The sequence below is a fragment of the Leuciscus leuciscus genome, assembly GCF_965113295.1.
Source record: "Leuciscus leuciscus genome assembly, chromosome: 10".
NCBI classification, from domain to species: Eukaryota; Metazoa; Chordata; class Actinopteri; order Cypriniformes; family Leuciscidae; genus Leuciscus; species Leuciscus leuciscus.
In genome coordinates, this window is record NC_138734.1 from 27,824,230 (window position 1) to 27,848,023 (window position 23,794).

Below are 23,794 nucleotides of genomic sequence, written 5' to 3' on the forward strand. Positions count from 1 at the left end.
TAGTCAGAATGGGCAAAATCACGTCCGACAGCCGCACCATCAGCACCGGTGCTCCACAGGGATGTGTTCTCTCACCACTGCTCTTCTCCCTGTACACAAATGACTGCACCTCTAAAGACACCTCTGTCAAGCTCCTGAAGTTTGCAGACGACACTACTGTTATCGGACTCATCCGGAACGGTGACGAGTCTGCGTACAGACAGGAGGTGGAGCAGCTGGCTCTTTGGTGCAGTTATAACAACCTGGAGCTGAACACGCTCAAAACAGTGGAGATGATCGTGGACTTCAGGAGAAACCCCCCTGCACTCCCTTCACTCACCATCATGGACAGCACTGTGACTGCAGTAGAGTCATTCAGGTTCCTGGGCACCACCATCTCTCAGGATCTGAAGTGGGACACTCACATAGACTCTATTGTGAAGAAAGCCCAACAGAGACTGTACTTCCTGCGTCAGCTGAGGAAATTCAACCTGCCACAGGAGCTGCTCGTACAGTTCTACTCAGCTGTCATCCAGTCCATCCTCTGCACTTCCATCACCGTCTGGTTCGGCTCTGCTACCAAAACCGACCTCCGTAGACTACAGCGGATAGTTCGGACTGCTGAGCGAATCACTGGCACTACCCTTCCCACACTCAAAGTACTGCACTCATCCAGAGTGAGTAAAAGGGCTCGCAAAATCACTCTGGACCCGTCACACCCAGCACACTCTCTGTTTGAACTGTTACCGTCTGGTCGACGCTACAGAGCACCGAGCACAAAAACAACCAGACACAGGAAAAGTTTCTTTCCCCAGGCCATCTACCTCATGAACACTTAAATGTTCCCCTACTGTGGAACAAACATGTGCAATACTTCCCTCAGACATTTCATAATAGCACCTTATAACTTTATATATATTTATAATTTATAATCTTTTTATTTTATTTTTTCAATTTTAATTTTTTTTTTATTTTTTTTTTTTTTTTTTTTTTTTTTTTTTTTTTTTTTTATACCTGTTACTTGTCACTTGTCTTGTCACTTTGTATTGTATGTGTACTGGAAGCTACTGTCACCAAGACAAATTCCTCGTATGCGCAAGCATACTTGGCAATAAAGCTCTTTCTGATTCTGATTCTGATTCTGATTCTTTTTTTCGTTGTTTCAAGTTTCAGTTTGTTTTAAATAACAAACATGTTCACCCGAAGAAAAACTCGAAGTGCTATTATAAGACATCCTGTCATAGCTTTTTGGTACATAACGGCAACCGTAGATGCAACGCGCATTTGAAAAAGTGAGGCGCTGGAGAGCATTATTCGTTTGAATGCAAAATACAATTTCACCACTAGATGGGAGAAATTCCTACACAATGTCCCTTTCAATCTTTATAAACATCGACTGAGGAAAGGAGAAATAAATGGACAGGCGCCAGTTTTGAGAAGAAAAGTATACCCGTAGTTGAACGAATGATCGCCAATATTTAAAACTTAGAAAATTGTAAACTTACATGATAGCCTACCCTACCACCATGCATGTCATCTTTCATTTTATTGTGTGCAAGTTAACATCTAAACGATGCGATCATCAGCGCTGCCAGTCAGGAGATTAAGCAGCTTTGTGGGTTTGTGAGTTTTAATGTTAAAGACACTATATCAACATTACAGTAATATTTTACTTTTAATAATAATGTTTTATTTTAATGCCTTAATGTTGATAATATTTGTCCAAATTACTCTTTTATTACTATTACTATAATTCAGTTTGCAAATACTACACATTTTGTTTGTTTTTCACATTTGGTCATTTGGTAATGTTTGCAATAATTTTAATTGCATATTCAATAATAAATTGATACTTCCACAAAAAAAGCTTAACTTGCATGTCAGTTTTATAGCAAAACTCTAAGTGATTGTCCGGGAAGCAGACACAGAGTACTCTGTCAGTTTAAATCTAGAAAAACGCATCTCTTTTACCTGGCATTCATATAGAACATTATACATTTCTATTATTCAAATCAGTTAAATGATTATTAGGCTGCATAGGCCAGCCGGAACCGGGGACACTTTCCTATAACACCTGATGTACTCATTATTTAATAAGAAAAATGGCCTCTATGCTAATGTATGTCTTTCTGTTCATTCTAAAGTTTACTGAAGTCAGCCGGATCCAGGCCGTATCCAGATCAGAAGGTGGACCTGCGCCTGGACCCATCCATGACGCATCCCTGAAGGGCCAGCCTCATCAGCCCTGTGAAGGCCTCATCGACACGACTGATCCTCAACAAATTCGTCTCCATACCGGTGTGATGACTTCCAACCAGATGGAACTGGATAAATATTCTGAATGTTCTGATCCAATCTGACCTCTGACCTGTAACGCTGCCTGGATCATAATCATACACTGTTCGCTCGTTGGCCAGAGGAGAACTGAGCGACTGAGACTGGGTTCTCCCAAGGTTTTTTCCTCCATTCTGTCACTGATGGAGTTTTGGTTCCTTGCCACTGTTGCCTTGGCTTTTGGCTTGCTTAGTTGGGGACATTTAATATTCAACAATATTATTGATTTGCCTTAAGGTGGACGATGACGCAATTTTCTTCTAGAAACAAACTTTGTTGTATTATATTCATGTTACAGTATCACTGTGAAGCTGCTTTGATACAATCTGTATTGTAAAAAGCGCTATATAAATAAAGATGACTTGACTTGTGTAATCAACAGGTGAGGATCAACATGGTTGAATATTTACAAAATGAGATGACCGGTGAATTGCTGCACATTCTGTGCCTCAGGGATGAAATGAGGGGGACATGTCAGACCTTTGACATTGATTAACATTTGTATTTGATAAAGAAAAGTATTAAAGAAATGTATAAAATAAAAAATGAGATTGAAATCATACAGTGGCCTCTCTGGTTTATTGTATTACAGAGATAATAATTATTTTACATTCATAATATAACAAATATTTGTTAATGGTTCTAATTTTATTAAGGCAATGCAACAAAAAATAACCCAGCACATGAGTAAGACTTAACCCAGCAAGAGGGCTAATTTCACCCACTGGTTGAGTCAAATGAATGACCCAGAAATATGGGTTAAATGGTAAAACCCAGCACTTGGGTCAAACCAACCCAGCGCGTGTTCTGTCCAATAGTGACCCAGCGGCGTGGTTAAGGTTGGGTTATTTTTTAACCCAGCAGTTTTTAGAGTGTAGAATTTGGCCGCGTTTCCACCGAAATTACCCGGAACAATTTGTCCCAGGAACTTTTTTTCCCCCTGACATGTTGCTTTCTGCGTTTCCACCGAGGTCTAAAGTACCATGAAGATTGGGCAAATAAGTCTATCAGGACAGGACTGCACGCACCGCAATAGACTTTTTTTAAATGGTGGTTGAAATGAAATGCATGAACTCAACCAATCAGCAGGTTCAGCGCCCAAGTCCCATCCCCGAAAGTTTCTGAACTTTGAAAAAGTACTACCTCGCAACGCAAGCAGGGACTTGCTAAGGGGGATATTTTTACCCGGAACGTAATTTTTTATTTAGGCTCTTGTCTCTGCGGTGGAACCAGTACCACCCCAAAGTTCCTAGTTCCTGGGGAAAGTTACTGGGGTGGAAACGCGATTTATGCCATGACTGGAAAAGGCTCAGCCAATCAGATTCGAGAACCACAACTAACTGTTCTATAAAAAATATCATATAATATGATCAAATATCATATAGCCTAATATTTAACATTTGCACTGTGAGAAAATAACATTTGTGTCAACATACTTTGTGTTTGTTTGATTTGTCTTTGCTTAATGATTTGATGTTTGTTTTGTGCTTGAGCACATTGCTTTGTCTTTATGTAGGCCATGTGCTCCCCATGTCTTCCTTTACCACGCCCCCTAGTTTAGTCCCAAGGTGTGTTCGACTTGAAGGCGCGCTGTGTAGACCAATCAGAGCATGACATAATAGGAGAGCTATTAGAGAGCAGACGGCCCCTTATGCTTTCAAATCGCTCTTGGTGTAGCCTGTTCTTTTACTGTCATACACATATCGGTCTGCCCAGCGCGCCTCTTGTCTAGTCCTCGTTTCACTAATTGTACACAAAATCTAGCTTTTGTGCGCATGCACACTTTTAGGATGAAATCTACGGAAAGTTTTATACATGAGGCCCCTGATGGTCCTGGGCTCTCTTCCCTCATGTGTTTGCCAGTTCGTTTTGTGGCATATGGAGACAGTTTGCTGCTCTATATATCTTTGTCTGGCCTTGCTATTTGCTGTGATTACTGTGTATCCTTGCTATAGTTTTTGCTCTTGATTTCTCTTTTGCTTTGGTCACTATCGTTAATTATTTCCTTTACGTATTTCCTTTAGTTACTCTCCAGTCATCTGACCTATAGTACATACTGTGAACATGTTTAAAATTGTTTCCAAATAATGCTTCATATAATCTAATTTCAAATAATCTGATATGCGTGTATCTCGACAACAGTATTATCTAAATGTGATGTTTAGTATTGCTGTGGAATTCCTGTTCCGCAGCATGACGGGGACATTCTAAAACGCTTAACGTGGCATACTGTACTAAGACAGTGATATTAAAAGACCAAACTCAGTAAACATCATATTAATAAACCATACTATGTATAAAAAATCAGATGAGCACAGAATATGAACGCAATGCATTTAATTACACGTTAAGCATTTCCTCCCATAGAAAAGGCTTAACGTAGAGTAAAAAAACTTTTCCTCTTCATCTCCCTTTTGTGAACACGCCCCTTTTTAGAGCATATGGTTGCCTACAACCAAAAAGCAATTCTACATGATGTTGAGAAATACAATGAGTTAATTTCCAGCTAACCACCATTACATCCAAAGGGTGATGATGTGTTCCTTTACAAAAGTTCACAGTCAGATAAACCTAACATGGACTTTAGATTTGATCAAATGATGTGGAAGCAGAAAGGTTCAAATTATCACAACATTAGAAAGTATGGGGGAAGAGTTCTGAAACGCTACTATCACATTAGAGCTGGTGAATGTGAAAAAGGCACCTCCTCAGAATTCAGGAAGTGCATTTACTCTCTGGTTAATCATGACAAAAATTTGGCAACAAATTACTATTTGATTCATTACCTGGGAAATGAGACTGTATATGTACCACGAAAGCATGGAAATGCCAAAACGGACAGAGTGATTATTCCCTCTAAAAAAGAGTCAAGCCCCTTCAAACTGTCCTTGCTAAAACATGCAGTGGTAATCTAGAGCACATGCCAGTAATCACCCCACGAAACCTTAAACAAGTCCAGAACAACCCAGACAGCATTTACATCTGTGCCAGATCCGTTTTTGAATCAGCAGATTCGCGCAGCAGTCACACTCACTATGCAGATCTGCACCAACTTTGCGCCAGACTTGTCTGTAGACAGTCCGTCCGGCGGGTGCGGCGCCGATACGGGACAGCTGCGCAGACCAGACGCGCCACAACTGAATTGAGTCCGCCCTGCAGCTTTGGGCTGGATCCGCGTGAGCTGCGCAGACCAGACGCGCCACAACTGAATTGAGTCCGCCCTGCAGCTTTGGGCTGGATCCGCGTGAGCTGTGCAGACCAGACGCGCCACAACTGAATTGAGTCCGCCCTGCAGCTTTGGGCTGGATCCGCGTGAGCTGCGCAGACCAGACGCGCCACAACTGAATTGAGTATACTTTAAAGTATACGCACAACGATGCAACCAACGAATCTCACAAGATGAACTGTTTAGTTTGCATGAATTGGCATACTAACTACCCGGTTTCATATGGCACATTACAACATTCCCGGACCTTCTTGTTTATGCCGACATGACAGACATTGTTGATTTGGCATGTGCAAACTTAGATGAATCAGTGAGGTTTGAGTACCCACAAATGATAAGTTAAGACACAACATTTCAAATGGGGGATTTTATGTGTCTCTGCTGGCTATGAGAAACACTGCACTAGTCAATGACCCAGTGTATCCAGTTGGCTTCATGTTACATGAACGTAAATTCATGCAACACCATGAGAAATTTCTGACTGAGATTTTTGGAAAGCTGGGAATTTGACCTCCATTGTCTTCCTGGTCCTCCGTGTCTCCTATCCTGTGACTCCGCTACTCACCAGTTCCCTCACCGTGGGTATGTGCTCCGTCTGTCATCCACGATCAAATCCATCTTCTACAACACAATAGACTGTCAGTATTCACTCTTAAGTGGTCTGCAGGCAGCTAAGGAGCCGACCAATCATTGATTTAGTCCGCTTCAAAGTCTGTTGGTGTCACTGTTGCTGTGGGTTAAACAAGGGAAGCCTGGCAGAATTCTGAATCTATTTTATGCATTATTGATAAAGTCTATTGTGAACTTTGTCACCCAGTCGGCCTATAGTAGGCTAGGCTAAAATTAGGAAACATTACTTGTGAAAACGCTTAATGAGAAATTTAGCTCATTGCTTTAAAGGGATAGTTCACCCAAAAATGAAAATTCTGTCATCATTTACTCACCCTCAAGTTGTTCCAAACCTGTATGAGTTTCTTTGTTCTGCTGAACACAAAGGAAGATATTTGGAAGAATGTTTGTAATCAACAGATCTCGGTCCCCATTGACTTCCATAGTAGGAAAAAATATATACTATGGTAGTCAATGGGGACCGAGATCTGTTTGGTTCTCGGTTCAAAAGTTCCTTTTGTGTTATTTTATTTTATTTTACTTGATTTAATAAATTACTTTTAATTAGTAGGCTACAATGTATGGTTAGGATTCTGAATTAAAACAGTGTAATGTTTCTCCACAAATATTATCAGAAATATACTGAGCCCCCAGGGGTCAGGCAAAAATTGTTGAAACAATATAAACCTGCATTGAAAGATAAGTCAAAGAGCAACAGACCACAACCCTCTCAGCTCAAGACCAAAATTTGTTGATATCTTCATCTGTTTTAAGGATGAAATCATGACCTTATGATTATAGCAACCGTAACTGACACATGGGAGTAATATACATTTTTTTACAATTCCACGTTGGGGCTCTGAAGAATTGCTTGTGTAAATTTACATCTGAATACATAAAATATGTGTTTTAGAATGGATAGAGTTGTATACTTTGTTTTCTACCCAACTCTAATTGAACTGTAAAGTTAAAATCTTGTACATGACTTATTTTGTATTCAGTTTTCTTGCTTTTATTTATACAGGATAGTACAGACAGCGGGCAAGAAAGTGAAGAGGAAGTGATGGCATCGGAATGGACCTCGAGCACATTTATCAAGTAAACATTAATAATAATAATACATTTTATATAGGTACCTTTTTATGGCACTCATGGACACCTTACAAAATCCATAAAAACTATAGCATTAAATAATAAAGCCAGATCAACAACAGACATTAAAATCACATAAAGATCACCAAAAAAAATAAAAATCACATAAAAGCCGGCCTAAGCAAATACGTTTTAAGACGACATTTAAAAACCGGAAGACTTGAACTATTGCAAACTTCTACTGAGAGTGAGTTCCATAAATGGGGAGCAGCACAACCAAAAGCTTGTGACCCCATGGAAGTTGTCAGAGTGCGTGGAAGAACAAGTGTAAGTGCAGAAGCCGATCTTAGGATGTAGTGGAGGGAGTGTATATGAAGAAGATATGAGGGAGGCAACTTGTTTAGTTATTAAAATTGAACTAAGAGCCAGTGCAAATGTTGTAAACCAGGAGAAATATGTTCTGTAACATAACATTAGAGCGAGCAGACTTTGTAAAGTTGCTACTACTTGCATGTTTCAAGTGATAAGCAATATTTGGATGAATGATGGGTAAATGTTTGGTTTTCTAACTTGCCCTGGGAACCCTCAGTACCGCACACCCACTTCAGATCTTGCAGTTTCTATTAATGAGCTAATGTGATGAATCAGGTATATTAGATGAGGGAAACATACAAAGTCTGCATCTGAAAACTTAGGCAACTGACTCATTGCCTCGCTGCCCTATCAGGCAACGACTTGACAGGCAGCGTTTACACACTAAGGTGCCTCACAAAACTGATTTCAGACAGACTTATGATGAGGCAGCATAACGGTTTAATGATCTACAACACTAATTTCTAGAAATGACTTCAAAAGTGGTAAAAGTTGTTCAAAATGTACATTTTGTGCCTCCAATATGTGTAGTGCCGGGGGTGTTCCAGGACAGGTTTGAAAACCCCTATCTAGATAAACTTGATGTGGGGCACCAAAAGGCTAACCTGACACATCTGTTTGAACTGTGAAAAGGAATGAAAAAAGTGGCATAATGGTTGATTAATTTATTTTCTCTTTTCAAAGGGCCGTTGGGAGAGCGACAACAGAGGAGTGAGAAGCTACACTGTTATTGTTTTGTTTATGAAATGGTTAATTTTTCAGATATGCATAAATAACAATAAATAAAAAATAAAATAAAAATATTAACTGAATAAAAAATAACAGCTGATAAACGACACGTCACAGCTGTCAGATGACGCTTCTGAGGAAGACTGCAGGTTGCAGTCGAAACATGTCAAGGTAAAGAAAAAAGTTTTTTTCTCCACACACTAAAAAAAAATGGTTCTTCAGGGGTTCTTTGCGGTGGTTAAGGTGCTATATAGCACCACTACCATTTAAAGAACCTGTTAAGCCCAGTTTGGTTCTTCAGCGGTTCTTTAGCGGTTCTTTGGGGTGGTTAATGTGCTATATGGCACCTCTTATGGTTCTACATAGCACCATTTGACAAAGGTAGGTGCTATATGGCACTTAAAGTGGTTCCCCTATGATTACAAGCCAATGAACCACTTTTAGTGCTATTTAGCACCATTTTTGTTTAGAGTGCACCTGAACTTTTTTGTCTTTTTAGAAGAAAAAACTATCCACATTTAATCATTAAGAAGACATTATGAAAATTTTTGAACTATGCATAAATAACTTTTTATATATATATATCTTTAACTTTTTTCTTTTCTTGTTTTGTGATACTTGTACTTGCTTAATAAAGTAACTTTAAAAGTGAACTACTGGTTTCTGTTCATTGAATACCTTTAACATTTTAGTGGATGACAAGTAATGTTTGTATTTAGGGGTTTACTGTAAAATAAGGTAACCCAAACAGACAAATATGGTAGCCCATATATATACCCGTTGTGGTCCAATAGAGCCCTAGATAAGACCTATCTGGGTCCCATCATCAACCCATGTGGGCAGACTCCTGTAGGCCCTAAATGGGAGCTATACCTAGGTTACCCATATGGGCCCGATATAGATCCCCATCATCAACACATCTGGGCTAACCCATGTGGGGCCTCCATGGAAACTGAGGACAAATTTAGCTGGGTCCCAGGTGGGCCCCAGATATCAACCCAAATGCAACCCCTTTGGGCCCCACATAGGTTTGTTGGCTGGGAATCCTAGTGACGTCCCTGATGCCACGTTAAGGAAATGCCTCCGTTCCAGGAAATGACATGTATTCTTTGACCAGACATTACCAGATTGCCTCACACACATTTCACAATGCCCACCACGGTAGAGAATCCAACCCTGTATCTGAACGCAATTGTTCTGTACGAATCGCCAGTGGCTAGAAATCTGTAATATAAAAGGGAGTTATAGTTACAGTGAGTAGTGCAAGAGCCTAGACTTTATTTTAAAAATGTCCAGGTATATGTTCATACATAGCACAATTGCCCATTTGAGTTGCAGTCTGCCTTGACCTCTAGGTGAATGTGTCTGTGCATAATTTCAGACGTAAATATTGTGCTTTTTACTTTTCCTATGTTTGTCTAACACTTCTAATTAGTTACTTTACAGATTGAGTACTGATACAAAATATATGACTAAATATTAACTTATAAATTAGGCTGTACGACCACAGGTTAAACTACCCAGCAGGATATAGACTATTAACATTTTACAAAACGTTACACATTTACAAGCAAAAACATTACCTAACGTAAACAAATGCTCAGCCGCTCAGCAGGACCGATGGACTCGGACTCCCTGTATTTGGTTGTCATTTTAGTGATGCTCGAACCGACGATTGACAGCAGGTTGTCAAACTGTCCCCGACAAATCCTAAAATAAGCCTTGAACCGACTATCATCAAGGCGAAGCTCCTGGACCAAGTGGTGGTAGCCTACTCCCCGCGGTCTTTCTAAGGGTCTCATGTAGGCCTACCCACATGGATCTCCGTTTCCCTGTCTCCTGAGTGTTTATACAACTCTCACCCTCGATCAAAGCCAGAGCATGCTATGCTTGTCCTTCTTTTTCTTTTCTTTTTTAAGTTTACAATGTGACAGTTTACTGAACAGCAAACCTATGGGATGAATATAGTATCAAAATGATTAACCCTTGCAAGCACTATAATCCATGAACTTGATAAAGGTTGCAGATATGTTTTACTATCTACAACCAAATGCCTTTCAACTTGCGTGTGCAAAATTCAAAATTGAATGAATGTGTAGCAATTTGTACAAATAGACATTTTTGTGAATACAAATGTCTTCTTTTGTTTGGTTCTTTTTGCAGTTAGATTAGCAATGAAGGTAGCTAATTGTAAACCTACTACTCTAAAGTACAAACAACTCCCTAACAAATTCAAGTCATGGGGCTTGAAAATCAGTTTAAAAACCATGTATATCCCTTCATTCATCAAAGTAAATCCTTGATTTTACAATATTTATAATCAAAATTTGACCTATTTTTATATCCAAGCGTGTTGACCCATATTGGGATGCAAGAAAATAAAAGCAGGGGGTTGCACCCAAACAAAGATAAGTACTTTAGAATGAAGAGATTCATACAAAATAATATCTTTCTAATATCTATGTATACTTTCATTCGCTTGTCACACCACAGGTTCATCTGGAATTAATTAGTGAAGACAAAATGCTAATAAAAAATGGCACAAAAAATAAAAACATCTGTTTGTGACCAGTTACAGGACCCCAGACACGCTCATCTTACACAGATATATCCATTTTGATTTTAAAATACTGATTCAAAAAAAGTCATGGGCATGTTAGATAATCAACCATACATACACAATATTGAGAACAAAAACTGATATTTTAATTAAATGTATACTGGTTTATGACATGAAATGTACTGTACAAATACAGTGCAAGATTAGAAGTCCTTTTTCTCAGTGACCATTTGAGCTTTTTCTTCTCGGTATCCTTTCAGAAGTTGGTTTACCAAGCTCAGTTCACGGACACGTTTCATGGGGGACAGAGGAGGGAAAGGGTTGCCTTTGTACTCAGGACAGCCATGGCTGCGTGGTTCAGATTCTCTCTGTTAGGAATGCGGGCCATGTGCGTATATCCACCTGTCTGATTCTTAAATCTTACCGCCAGAACTTTGAAGAGCTTGGGGATCAAATCTTTTGTAGAAAATAGAAATAATATACAGTACTGTGCAAAAGTCTTAGGCTTGTTAATATATAGGGGTGGTGGTGGCGCAATGGATAAGACACATGCCTTTGGTGTGAGAGACCCGGGTTCGAATCCACTGTGAGACACCAATGTATCCCTGAGCAAGACACTTAACCCCTAGTTGCTCCAGAGGCGTGCGACCTCTGACATATATAGCAATTGTAAGTCGCTTTGTATAAAAGCGTCAGCTAAATGAATAAATGTAAATGTAAAAATCCCAGAAATAACTGAGACAGACTAAATCCAGAAGAACTTCGGGAACGTCTCCAAGATGCTTGAAGAAACCTTCCTGCAAAGCTACCTGAAAAACTATGCGCAAGTGTACCTGGACAAAAGCCATTTTAAACGCAAAGGGTCGTTACACCATATATTGATTTGAATTAGTTACTAGAAGTTAAATCATAAATAAATTAAATTGGTGATTTTATTTTTGAAAGCATTCTCACTTTACAGCATTTTAACACAAGTGCCAGTACTTTTCACAGTACTGTAGCTTTGCAGGAAGGTTTCTTCAAGCATCTTGGAGACGTTCCCGCAGTTCTTCTGGATTTAGTTTGTCTCAGTTTTTTCTGTTTCTTCATGTAATCACAGACAGACTCGATGATGGTGAGATCAGATCATCCTGGATGTTGTCGGATTCTAGCCTGGCTAACGTCAGACCTTGTCTCATTGAGACGTGGTCTGGGAACCACATGTTCATTTTCTCGTATTTGAGGCGTGGTTTACGAATGCCCAGAGCCGTTTTTTGGGCGCTACAAATGTCTATCAAATGCGCCTGTATACGTAGCTCATAGCCAATCGTTTCAATTGACGTATGTAGAGCGACAGAAATTCGACGAGGAAGAAGACGAAATAAACTTGCGTTCTAAACTACTTAGAACCATAGACAGTATATAAACTGGACACAGCGACCCCATTGGATTCAACGGAGACAAGTGAAGTCAATTAGAAGCACTAACTTCCTGATGGTCGAGGGTACTGCGCAGACTCAAACTGAGCTTGACGACGTAAATGTGACGTGAGCAACCCATCTATCTACTAGTAGCTGTGCCGAGAGAAATCTGAATCCGAAACTTGCAGAGACGGAGAGTGTGAGTAGGAGGTGTCCATGAGCTAGTAGTAGGAGAAACCTTTGCTAGGTATTCTGATTAATTATTTTGTCATTTTGTCTCCACATCCCCCCGATTGTGTGACAGGTTAAAGGAAATACTTACTGTACTGTTATGGGTTAAAATGTTTTATTAAATTAATAGGATGTGAGTATCTTAAAATATTTAAGGTTAAAAAGCTCATGCGTTCAGTACTAGTAATAAGGATTTATACAATTCATATAATTGAGTTAAAAAGTTTAAATCTGACATGTGTACAAAGGGTAACAATCATAAGAGGAATATGTAAACGTTATATTGATTACTTCATTTTGTAGTGCCTAATTTACGGGTAAAAGGTGTTAATCTGTGATCGCCAAATTGATCTTAATCTATGCGCCCGTGATTGATTGATTTTGTCTTCCAATCCTTTTCTCCGGGGAAATCGCGGTCTTTTCCTCATAACACTAAAGTTTTCAGTGAGGAAACACCCATATCACTCTTGTGATTATTTCTCCCCTTTTTCAGGGGTGTAACATTTTGGAGGCACCGCTGGGATTGCTGTTCAGATGTCCAGTGGCCACATACTGGTCGCTAAATTCCGAGCCAGCTAAATCCCCCCCATAACAACCCGGGCAGGGAGGAAAGTGTTGCTGTTCGAAGGGACCTGGATCCTGGTGGTTAAGTACGTGTCAACTGAGGCCATTAAGAGATCATCAGAGACAGTAAAGACCATCTGATTCAAGTCCTGCACGGTAAACGTTTCTCCTGTCCTGTCAACATGACAACCACCTTGGAAGAGCTACAGGGAGAGTTAGTAGGGAAATTGCACACCCTGACTAAAGACGAGTTACTAGAGATATGTGATTTTCTTGGCATATCAGGTGAACAGAGAAGAAATGTCCAAGACAAATCCCGCATATCATTGATGACTCTTATCATGATGTTCATTGAAAGAGAGGAATTGGCAGAGTTAGAAGATGACGGCATGTCGGAATTGTTACTACTTAAAGACAAAATGGCGGAGATGATCAGTGGCATGGATAACAAAACAGAGCAAACTGAACATGATATGGAAACAACAGGAACACATCGCAGAACAGAGGAACCGAGAGCTGTAACCTCACAACAAGGAGTGAAAACTGAGCAGGTTACTGCAGTCAATGCAATGATCAGTGATTCTCTGCGCCAGCCCCAAACCCCTGTCCATCCTCAGGTGAGCATGCAGCCCTCACCCAGCGCTCAGTCACAGCCCAGTCAATACTGGCGCAAAGAGTTTAAAATTTCTGGGCAGATAGGTGAACCGGGCCAGAAAGAGAAACTTATTTTTTCCAGCCTTGCCCATCAGATTGAGAATGGACTTAACAGAGGTTATCCTGAGGTAGAGATTGTAGATGCAGTAATCAGGGCTATTTCTCCAGGCTCACAGCTCCGCAGCTACTTGGAGGGTAAACCCCAGCTAACTCTTCCCACACTTAGATGCATCCTGCGTTCCCACTTTCAAGAGAAGAGCGCAACAGAGCTTTACAAACAGCTAACTTCAGAATCACAGCATTGCAAGGAGACCCCTCAAAGCTTCCTGATGCGCGTCTTCGATTTGAGGCAGAAAGTACTGTTTGCGTCCCAGGAGTCAGAATCAGGACTTAAGTATGGCCCGGCGCTGGTCCAGCGTATGTGTTTACACACAGTCCTTACGGGTCTCCAGAGTGACAGTATCAGGATAGACATGCAGTCTCTCCTGCTAGATAGTGAAACATCAGATGAGGTTTTGCTAGAGAAGCTTAACATTGCTTGTGCTAATGAAATAGAAAGACGAAACAAAAAACGGTTTAATGCCACACAGCCTGCTACAACTGTCAGTCTAGTCCAGTCAGAAGATACGCAATCTGCAAAGTGTTCTGTGAAGGAAGTCAAAGCGAAGATACCCGCAGAACTATTAACAGAGTTAGCTGAACTTAAGACGGGTGTAGCTTCTCTAAAAGGTCTCAGTGCAGAGATAGCTCAGATTAAGGAGACATTACAGCAGCCTATGTTTCAGTCACAGCCTTATGCTTATGCCCCACCTCCAGTTAGGAGGCCAGATAGGGAACCCCAGCCACCTCTTCCCCAGCAGCAGTATTACAGCAACTACAGTCAGCCCCAAGCACCACCTGACCCTGCACAGCATCAATATGCACCTAACTGGTATACAAACCGCTCTGCTCAAGCTACAAGGAGGTGTTTTATCTGCCAGCAGGCCAGAACCGATGAACGCTGCACACACTGCTTCCGATGTGGGAGTGGAGAACATTTTCAAGCTGGATGTAAAATCCGGGGAGTCAGACCATCAAGAGAGGCCCCTTTAAACGGGAAAGGGTTACGAGTGTTAACCATAGCTATCGAAAAGTCCCAGAAATGTGCAAATTGTGCCAGAGAAGATTTAATTGAGAACCTGAAACAATGTTCATCATGTAAAGAGACACTGTATTGTTCCAAAACATGTCAAAACCAGCATTGGACCAAACATAAGGAAAAATGCACTCACCTGAAAATTGACTCTACCAGTGAAAAGCTTTTCTGCACAGAGGAAAATGCCCACTCTTTGCCATCTCTAGCACAGGTTTGCCACCCCCATAAGGTCACCTCGTTAGTCGGGAGACAGTGTCTTGTTGAGTGTCACCTGAATCACCATCACCTCCAAGCTCTATGGGACACCGGCTCCCAGGTTTCAGTCATTGATGAACGATGGAAAGAGGAATTCCTCCCAAACGCAAGGCTGAGGGATGTTTCAGAAATCCTGGACTCACCTGATGATCTAAGATTGACAGCAGCAAATGGGACTGAAATGCCGTACCTGGGATGGATTGAGACAACTTTTCGGCTAGCCTCTGAAACTGACCAAACAAGAGAACTGATCATCCCAGTGCTGGTAATGAAAGGCTGTCACCTATCTCATCCCATCATAGGTTTCAATGTTATCGAGCACATCCTGGCAATGACCGAAAAGACTAAACGGTACAGTACAGTGAGAAAAGCTTTTCCAAGCCTTAAAAGAAACAAGGTGAGCGCTTTTATACAGGCTGTTAGCGCAGAACAGACAGATGAATACGGGGTGAAAATAAAGGAAAAGAAGGCTGCTGTACCAAAACACAGTAGTATTCAGATTGAGTGCCGTGTAGCTTCCCCGCCTTTCAAAGAGGACACGACAATGCTTTTTCAGCCAGACCTGAACCCTCAGTGGCCAGATGGACTTGAGTTCTTTGATACATTAGTCAGAGTCAGGAAAGGTGTTTGTCCAGTCATTATGCTTGATGTCTCTAACCCCACTGGCCACGACATTGCCCTGTTAGGACGCACAATAATCGGTACAGTACAAACCATTATGACTGTGTTACCTGCCCAAGTCGTTGAAGAAGCTGTCACCTCAGCCACAGTGAATCATACCAGCATTCGAACCCAATGTAATTTTAGTGAACTGTGGGATCCACCAGTAGAGTTAAGTCACCTAACCGAAGGGCAGAGAGAGGTAGTTAGGCAAATGCTTAGAGAAGAGTGTCACTCCTTCTCCAGAACAGACAATGACATTGGCTGCATTGAACGGTTGGAAATGACTATCTCTCTAAAGGACTCAGAACCGGTCAATCGCACATACATGTCAGTGCCCAGGCCACTGTATCAGGAGATGAAAGGTTACCTTCATGACCTCATAGCTCAGGGCTGGGTTAGAAAATCAAACTCTTCATACTCTTCACCTGTTGTGTGCGTTCGGAAAAAGGACGGGACCCTCCGGTTGTGTATAGATTACAGAGAGCTGAACCGAAAGACGCATCCCGACCGCCAGCCAATCCCTCGGGTCCAAGACATCCTGGACAGCTTAGGTGGTAATTCCTGGTTCTCCCTCTTAGATCAGGGAAAAGCATATCACCAGGGGTTTATCTCTGAAGAAAGCAGACCACTGACAGCATTTGTGACCCCGCATGCCATTCGGTCTCATGAACGCTCCTGCAGCTTTTCAGCGTTGTATGGAGGAATGTCTGGAAGGGCTCCGGGATAACATCTGCATTCCTTATCTTGACGACACACTAGTTTTCAGTAAAACTTTCGACAGCCATGTGAATGATGTGTGTAAAGTTTTGCAGCGCCTCAGAGAGTATGGCATCAAACTCAAGCCAAGTAAGTGTGACCTCTGTAAACCCCAGGTCCGTTATTTGGGAAGAATAGTGTCTGCAGAGGGCAGCAAAGTTGACCCAGCCGATTTTGAAGCAGTAAGAGCATTGAAAGAAATCAGACCAGAGACGGTGGGCCAGCTCAGGAAAATGCTTGGTTTACTCACTTACTACAGACAGCACATCAAAGACTTTTCTAGGAAGGCCAGCTGTCTGTATGACCTCCTGAAAGCAGAGAAAGTACCTGACCACCCACGAAAAACTAAAGCAAAGAAAATAAGTCACGTTGTGCCCTCAAACAAGCCAATCCTGTGGAGTGACCAGCACCAACAGTCACTTGAACAGCTGATTGAATGTTTGCTTCACCCACCAGTCTTAGGTTTCCCTAATTTCACTCAGCCATTTGTTGTACACACCGATGCGTCACACCAAGGCTTGGGAGCAGTTCTCTATCAAAAGCAAGATGGGAAGCTTAGGGTCATTGCTTATGGCTCTCGAACATTAACAGCAGCTGAGAAGAACTATCACTATCACTCTGGCAAGCTAGAATTTCTAATCTGGGCATTCACTGATAAGTTCCGTGATTATTTATACTATGCTCCGGCATTTACTGTGTACAGCGATAACAATCCGCTCAGCTACATACTGTCTACTGCAAAACTGAACGCAACCACTTCCAGGTGGGTTGCAGAATTAGCTGATTTCCACTTTACAATCAAGTACAGGCCGGGCAGAGAGAACAGTGATGCAGATGCTTTGTCAAGGATGCCACTGGATGTAGAGTCACTGATGAGAGAATGTTCTGAAGAGCTTCCACCAGACACTATTACTGCCACGATACAAGCAGTTGAGGTACAGAAAGAGTATGTCGCAACTTGGTCACTCTCAGCTGCATCTATGTCAGTATCAGTTGAAGGTGAGACAACCGCTGCATCCATCAGCTCGATTCCAAAAGATGAGATAAGAGAAGCACAAAAATCTGATCCGGTCATCCGTCCTGTGCTCGATTTCAAACTTTCTGGTTCCAAACCACCAGTTAAGGAGCAAAAAGAATTCAGCCCAAAGATAAAATGCTTATTCCGAGAATGGGACAAATTGACAATAGACAGTGATGGGATTCTGTACAGAATCACTACAGCCCGCAAGCAGTTAGTTCTACCAGAGCAGTACAAAGGTAAAGTGATGAAAGAGTTACACAATAACATGGGACACCAAGGTACTGACCGCACTGTATCACTAGTCCGTGACCGCTTCTTCTGGCCATATATGCAATCTGACATTGAGCACTATGTGACTAAAACTTGTAGCTGTGTCAAACAGAAAAAGCCAAGCCATGAAATAAGAGCTCCTCTGACAAACATTGTGACAACACAGCCATTTGAACTGGTATGCATAGACTTCCTCCATCTTGACAGATGCAAAGGCGGATACGAGTACATCCTCGTTATTGTTGATCATTTTACACGTTTCACGCAAGCCTATGCCACCACGTCAAAGTCAGGAAAAACTGCTGCAAATCTCATCTTCAATGACTTTGCCCTGAAGTTTGGGTTCCCCGTCCGCATCCACCATGACCAAGGGGGAGAATTCGAAAATCAGTTGTTCCATCAGTTAAAGAAACTCAGTGGCATGGCGGGGTCCAGAACAACACCCTATCACCCGATGGGTAACGGTCAAGTGGACCGTATGAACAGAACCTTGTTGCAAATGTTAAAGACACTAACTGAGACACAAAAGTCAAATTGGAAAGAGTCTCTGCACAAACTAGTTTATGCATATAACTGCACCCGTTGCGAAGTGACTGGCTATTCACCCTTTTATCTTCTGTTTGGGAGATCACCCAGGCTTCCAGTTGATATGCTCTTTGGATTGTGCACAGAGGCAGGTCCCAGTAACCAGCGAGACTACGTGGAGAAATGGAAACAAGGGATGGAGGAAGCAAACGCCATTGCAAATGAAAATGCTCAGAAAAATGCTGAAAGAAGTAAGAAGTACTATGACACCAAAGTTAGGAGTGCAGTGCTACAGCCTGGCGAGCGAGTAGTGTTGCTTTCGTCAACGAAAATTATGACGAAATATTGTCGTCAACGAACCGTTATCACCTGACGAAAACGAGACGAGACGAGACGTAAATGCTGGTCATGTGACGATGACTAAAATACATGTATAATGCAATATCGTTGACGAATAAGAACGAGACTAAATGTGGTTTACAAAATAAAAACTATGCTAAAATGTCTCTTCATTTTCGTTGACCAAAACGAGACGAGACGAAATGTTATAACGTCACGACGAATGAGAGAGTTGTGCGTGAACCCATAGCTTTGTCGGGTTTAAATTCTGGTTTGCGATCTGGTCACCCGATTATCAGCGAATTTAACAATATTACTCCATTAGTTATTCTATTAAAATGTCTCATTGATATATTTGACACATTCATAATCATTACTTTTGCCGGTTCTTTGTGACAGCTGTATGTTATTGGCAGCGTCATGGTATCGCTAGAGGAGCTGGTGCTGCGGCGCATGGGCGGGGCGGGCCGGAGCAGGAGCCCGTGCAGTTCTTCATCTGCTCCAGGGTGTCCAGCACCACGCCAGGAGCGTGTTTAGCAGAACTCTGCCGTTCCAGCTCCTTCAGCTCATTCAGAGCAGTGTTCATCGTCTCCTCTATGTCCTACAGGAGAGAGACAGTGAATTTGAGTGTGAAGGTGGCCGAAATTACAATGTAAACATCAAACAAATGGCAATACATGCAGACAACATGCAAACGTACATATTTTACGAATTGGCCAATTCGTATGAATTCATACGAATGACCTACCCCTGACCCCGCCCCTTAACCTACCCATCACGTGGGTTTAGACAAATCGTACAAATTCGTACGAGTGAGGTCGTACGAATTAGCCATCTTTTTATCATTCGTACGAATTCGTACGAATTGGTCGTGAGATAGCGTTGGCTACATCACATCTAGTGAGATAAAATAAAAAGTACTTACAATATGTGTTCATAAAATGGTCAGATTGTTAGTATTAAAACAAAGAGACCCATGAGGATTCTTCTTAGTGTGCGACATCAAGGTTTTTTTGGACTCAATAAAACCATCTTTGTTACGGAACTATTTCAAATATGAAAATATGCCTTATTGATGAAACACAAGCAGAATGAGTGTGTGAACTGTTTGTAAAGCCATTTTTACTTTACTTAAATTAAATTAACTTCTGGTATTTCGGTAGCTTCAACAAGGGGGCCATTATGGAGCCTCAGAAAACTTCCAAGGGTTTCAAATGAGACAAAACAAGTTTTAAAATAATCAACAACAACAACAACAACAACAACAACAAAAAATGTAAACAATGTTTTCCTCTTCCCCTGATTACTATACCTAAAATAAAATAAAATATATATATTTTTGAATTAGAAAAACATTCAAAGAAAATATAAACTGAATACGAAAATATTTTTTTCTAATTGATCCCTAAAATATTTTATTGGGTAGAAAATGCTCTTTGTGCGCAAAAATATTTTAAAAAGTTTTTATTCAGTAATAATCACAAATGACTGGAAAGTTAACGTAAATTCACTAGGGTCTCAGCAAACTTATTTAAAATAATAATAAAATATAAAGACATGGACATTTCTATAATTCATATAAATATCCAAATCATTTTACTGGGTAGAAATTGTTCTTTGAGAGCAAAAATATTTGTAAAAATCATGTAAATTAATTTGTCAAAAAGAGTGAGAAGCCTAAAGAATTTTAAAGAAAAGCCTTTTCTGGGCCAGCAAGTTTCAATCACTTAGAAGCCTATGGAGCAGTGATCCAGCTCTCAGATTTAATCAAAAATATCTTAATTTGTGTTCCGAAGATGAACGAAGGTCTTACGGGGTTGGAACAACATGAGGGTGAGTAATTACTGACAGAATTTTCATTTTTGGGTGAACTAACCCTTTAAGAGTTTTTCTTTATTTCTTCTGTAATTGTGATTGTTAAAAGTTCATGTTGTTATCGTTTTGTTCCTTTAATGTTAGGGGTATTCAAGATTTAACTAAACGAAAGGCTGTTTTTTTGTATTGCAAGAGATTTAATGTAGATTTTTATTTTTTTTACAAGAGACTCATGCTTGTTCTTCAGATGTGAATTTTTGGAAGTTTCAATGGGGCAGCGAAATTTGGCATTCTTTTGGAAGTAATCACTCAGCAGGAGTTGCAATTTTAAAGGGTTCATTTAAAGGTAAAATTGTTAATAGCAAAGTTCACATTGGGGGTAGGTGGATAATTCTAACGATATCCATTGATGGGAAAATGTTTTTGTTAGGTACTGTATATGCTTCAAATATTAAAAAATATAATGTTGATTTGTTCTCTGATATTGAAAATGAGATTAAGAAAGAAAAAGATTCCATGATATTGAAATAATTCTAGGTGGGGACTTTAATATTGTCCCAGATGTTAAGATGGATAGAATTCCTATTCCAATTAGACCATCTACAGGTGATTCAGAGCTATCTGTATTTTGTGAAAATGTAGGGGTAATTGATATATGGAGATATAAACACCCACATTTGAAAGAGTACACATGGGGTAATAGGGATAAATCTTAACAGTCAAGAATCGATCTTTGGATAATTTCTAATTCATTAGAACAAATTACAAACAGAGTATCAATTGAACCATCGATATTGTCTGATCACAAAATGATTTATCTTTGCATCAAAGGGAATAATGAAACTTCATATAAAGGCTCTTAGACTTATTGGAAACTTATTAATAGATTATTGGAAATTGATAGTTTTCAACATGAAATTAAGAAGATAAAACAAACATATTGGAATCAAGCTTAGCGAACAAATTTATACTGTAAAAATTGGGAGCTTATGAAGTTTCAAATTAGACTTAGTGCAATTGATAAGGCAAAGAAGTTGCAAAGTCTAATAAGTCAAAGGAAGAGGAAATTATTAGAGGTATTTGTAACATCACTAATAATACTGAGGGGAATTCGAATTTGTTAATGAATCTGCAGGCTGAGTTAGATAAATTATATATAATCAAGGCAAAAGGAACATTTGTTAGATCACGAAGACGTTGGTTAGAGGAAGGGGAAACTAATTCCAGATACTTTTATAATTTGGAGAAAAGAAATGGAGAGTATACATCTATTAGAAAGCTTAATATTAATGGCCATGAAACACAGGACCCTATTATTATTTCAAAATATGTTTCAAATTTTTATGGTAAATTATATTCCAGCAATGCATGTTCTGTAAACAAAATAGATGATTTTTCAAAGCCCGCTTACTTAGACATCAGTGTGTGTTTTTCCCCTCAAATTATAAATGGTTCGCTAGTACTTGTGTATTTAAATGCCTAAAAAAAAAAAAAAAAAAAGACATTATTTGGTTGAAAACTGTCTGAACGTGTGATAAATGACAACTGACACACAGTGCAGTGCAGAGAGCTCTCTGGCTCAGTGCCAAACGTGCGAAAGCAGCGCTAATCAGCGCTGTGATCATGCGTCAGTGAGATACAGTGCTATACTACAGTGATTATTACAACTCTGATCTGTGGTTTTAGAAGGTAGGTCAAGTCTTTCCAAGTCACTCACAGGGCTCAAGTCCGAGTCAAGTCGCGAGTCATTAGTCGCAAGTCATCTTTGATTATGGCAAGTCGAGTCGCAAGTCATCAAATTTGGGACTCAAGTCCAAGTCAAGCGACTCGAGTCCACAACCCTGCAATTGAACATGACTTTATTTTTTAAAACTCTTAAATTCTTCGGTTTTGGGGACACATTTCAAAAAGTAATCAGAACCCTATATAATAAGATTCCCAGCTCTGTAAAATTGGCATATGGAACTTTTCATAGATTCGAAATTAAAAGGGGTATTCGACATATGAATACCTGCCCTATTAGTCCATTACTTTTTTTGTTGGTTACACAAATTATGGCCATTCATATTAAGAAAGACATTTTTCGCGGTATTAAAATAGGAGATACAGAAATTAAATGCACACAATTAGCTGATGACACTACTCTTTTCTTAAGAGACTGAAGTTGAAAAAGCAATTAATTCCCGTGCAAAAAGTTATCAAATATTTGGGTATTAAGATTTAAAAAAATAAGGAAGTCAGGAATGAGTTAAACTTCACTCCCATCATTCAATCATTTGTAAAAGAAACTGAATTCTTGAGAGATCTCTCTTTCACTGGTCGAGTGTTATTGGTTAAAGCTGAGGGTTTATCCAGGTTGGTTTATGCTGCTCAAGTGTTAGATGTCCCCCCCTCATTAATTAAAATGATAGACACCAAACTCTTTAAATTTATTTGGAAGGACAAATCACATTATATTAAAAAATAAAATATTTGTAGGTCAAAAATTGAAGGAGGATTGAATGCTTTGGATTTTAAGACCTCTAACACGATATTTAAAATAAAATGGCTCCAAAATTATAAAAAATAAATAAACAAAGTATAGTACCTAATTTTATATTTCAAAAAGTAGGTGGTATAGAATTTATACTGAAATGTGATTATGATGTTAACAAAATACCCATTAAACTTGCAAGTTTCCACAAACAATCATTACCCTCATGGACCCAATGGAGGGACCCAATGGTCTCCAATGTCCCAAGACCCAAATGTTTTGGAAAGAACTCAGTAATTACTTGCAAAGAAAAGTTATGACTCTTGTTAACTTTGAAGAAATTGATGTTATGTTAAAATGTTTTTCATTTGAGGGTGATACAAATATTTTGTTTATTTTAGATTTAATTGTTTTAATTGCCCGTTATATTCATAAAGTCAAATGGAATGGAAAACTACCACATTTTGAACATTTTAAAATTGAACAATGTTAAAATATATTTAGAAACAATATCCAAAAGTAAAAACCTATAAAAGCTAGGAAAACTACACAGCTGTTTGACAGGTAGGCTACAGGTGTTTTTTCTTTTTTCTTTTGGCAATTTTTTTCTTTTTTTTCTTTTCTTTTCCCCTGACATGTATGGTTATATGTACTCTTGTATGTAAATTATGTTTTGTTTTTGTTAAAATGCAATAAAAAAATAATAATAAAAAAAATCAGTTGTCACTCAAAAGTTCAGGGGTCAGCGGCCATTTTGACGTCAAAATAGCTGTATTATTTATATGTAATTTG